This window comes from Odontomachus brunneus, unplaced genomic scaffold (assembly GCF_010583005.1).
Source record: "Odontomachus brunneus isolate Ranch 3 - 2012 unplaced genomic scaffold, Obru_v1 Obru_scaffold_135, whole genome shotgun sequence".
Taxonomy (NCBI): Eukaryota; Metazoa; Arthropoda; class Insecta; order Hymenoptera; family Formicidae; genus Odontomachus; species Odontomachus brunneus.
The window spans coordinates 729,804-732,505 of NW_022639585.1; positions in this window are offsets into that span (position 1 = coordinate 729,804).

Below are 2,702 nucleotides of genomic sequence, written 5' to 3' on the forward strand. Positions count from 1 at the left end.
TATGATTCAACGAGCTCGGCTCGTTCGGACGCAATTTCGGATGCGGCCAGCGGCACTGTGAAACTTATCTGTGTCGGCCTCACGAATCCGTGAGCCGACGGCGGAACGATTACAATCGCCACGCAACGAACAGTAACCTGCCCGGAGCGGAGTAGAGTCGAATGTCGATGACACGTATCCGTGCAACGACGGCGGAGTGACTACAGTCGCCAATCGACGAACAGTAATCTGCCAGGAGCGGAGTCGGTATCTCTTAGAGCGGATAATCGGAATCGGATTCTCCTTCGAGAGCGGTGGATCGGTTCTGATTCTCTTTCGAGAGCGGATGATCGAATCTGTCGATTATGATTACGCGGAATTTTATATACCTCGAATCTCGCTTGATTCGCTATTTACCGCGGTTGTTCGGCGGTCGCGCTGTTTACTATTTTGGAGGACGCGCTGTCCTCTTGTGCTTTTCGATTCGCGATGTTCTGCGTTTTCATCACGTAACGATATGCATCGTTACATATTTATTTGTTATGTGCTTATTTTGGTACTTAGAAGTAGTATATGTACAGCTTCCGTGAGACAGGGCGTGGCCTATTTTTCGGTGGTGGGGGTAAAAGCTGGCGCCGGTGTGTCAGAGGTAGGGGAAGGGGGATCAGGGGGTTAGATTAGGGTGAGTCGAGAGTGGGGGAGGGTCCCAAAATGGAATGGTGGGGGGAATTTTGCAGGTATGGTGGAGGGGGGTAAAATGTGGAATAAAAATTTTTAATATTGGGAGTGGGGGCGATGTGTCACCCTCACTATAAATCGGGTGGGATTATTCAGGGTGATTTTTATGTATATTATTTTATTTCTTTTTATTGCATCGTTTCTTACGTCGTATAAACTTCGTCTCTTGCGGCATGAGCGTTGTCTGGAAGTTCCGAGTCTCGACTGATGAGTGAGTCGAGAAGGAGTAGGCGACGATGGAGGAGCTAGGGGTAGGGGGTAGTCGCCGGTTGCTGACGTATAACGATGAGGGAAATTTATGCTATTGGTTCGTTTACTGGGCAGCTATGGATATTCACGGGGATTGGTTTTAACCTGAGGGTCTCCCCCGCTTCGTCGCCTACGTCGAGAATATGTGAATGCTAGGTATGACCTGGAAAATTTAGGCGAAAAGGGCCTTACTGAACGTTAGGCGAAAGTGTGGAGCTAGTGGGAGAGAGTAGTCGTCATATGTCTCGGCGTGAGGAGTAAGGAAGATCTATTGGTTCGCCTAGCGGTCAGCTATGGTTATTCGCGGGGATTGGTTCTTTTCCGCAGCGCTCCCCGCATCGTCGCTTACATCGAAAAGAGTTGAGGGGTGGGAGACGTTACCGGAAAATTATGACGAAAAGATGTTTCCTGAAAGTTAGAAGAGCGAGAGAGAGAGATAGAGAGAGAGGCGAGAATAGGTCTGGACAGCTATGGGTATGCGGTGTTTGCTCTCGGCTCCTTTGATTCTTACGTTGAGTCGTGGGGGGAGGGGAGGAAGAGTATTATCTACGCGTGCGTCAGCATCGTGGAAATTTCTGGAATTTATCGAAGAATATAGGTGTGGATAAAAGAAGGAGACGCTTTTGAGGAAAAAAAAGAAATAAACATGTTACAGGATAAAATCTGCTATTTATTTATAATTACATATAAGGGTTCACAATATTATGAATTTGACACGAGTTGCATCGCTTGATTTTTTATTATTCTTCGTACAATTTCGTGGAGATGAAACGAAGCTCCAGAAAGAGAATGTCAAAGTACACGTCCAGAAAATCAAAGTTCAGTAACTGCCGCTGGACATTTTTCTCGATCTCCTCGAGATTATTCCAGAGCGTGTTTTTCACCATGTCCTCATCTAAATAGCGGTTGGGTAAATGTAGTTCGATTTCTGCAATGAGAAATTCGACGCAATTGTTGACGAGATTAGTTAGCGAATATAGCTGTTTTCGCCGCGCGTCGATGCAACTCGCAATACTTTGGAGGCCTTCGAACGTGATTTTCTGCATCGCTATCGACGGCGAGTAGGTCTTGCGTTTCTTCTTCGGTGGCTCAGTCGCTGTCGCGGAATCCGCCGTTGTGGCTTTCTCTTCTCCCGCTTCGCGATTACGCATTACCATTATTGCTCTTGAGCCGTAAGTGGTGGTGAAATAAATACTCGCGTTCTTTAGGATCAAGAGTTGTGGCGTAATTTTATCAACCCCGCGCAAGTAAGCATGCACGAAGTCAAATTCCTCTTGAAACTTCTGCCACGCTTCGAGTTCGAGGTAGATATAATCCGTCGAATTTCCGATTAGTTTTATCGTCGCTTCGTACCTTCCTGCGTCGTTTGCTTGCACTCCCACTTGCACCCTCTTCGTATCCGAATTGTTTAAAGTGTATGTTGTAGACAGTAACATGTTACCCTTTCGATTAAAGTTTCGACCGCTTGTGATGTCACTGCGGGTGTTATTACGCCCGTCCTTCTCGATATTCTGCTTGTTAGCGGCCATTATATTTCTCACGACACTCGCTTCTCGAATAGCCCGCGAATAATTTTAACAAACGCCGACTTTTCGTAACAGCGAAACGTGACTATCGGAGCACTACCGACGGTATGAAACTCGCGAGCGATCAAGAGCGGTTTTATAGGGTCGCGAGAGTGCGAAAAATGCATAGAGGGAGGTAGTATATGCGTACCAAAAATGTTTATTTAATAA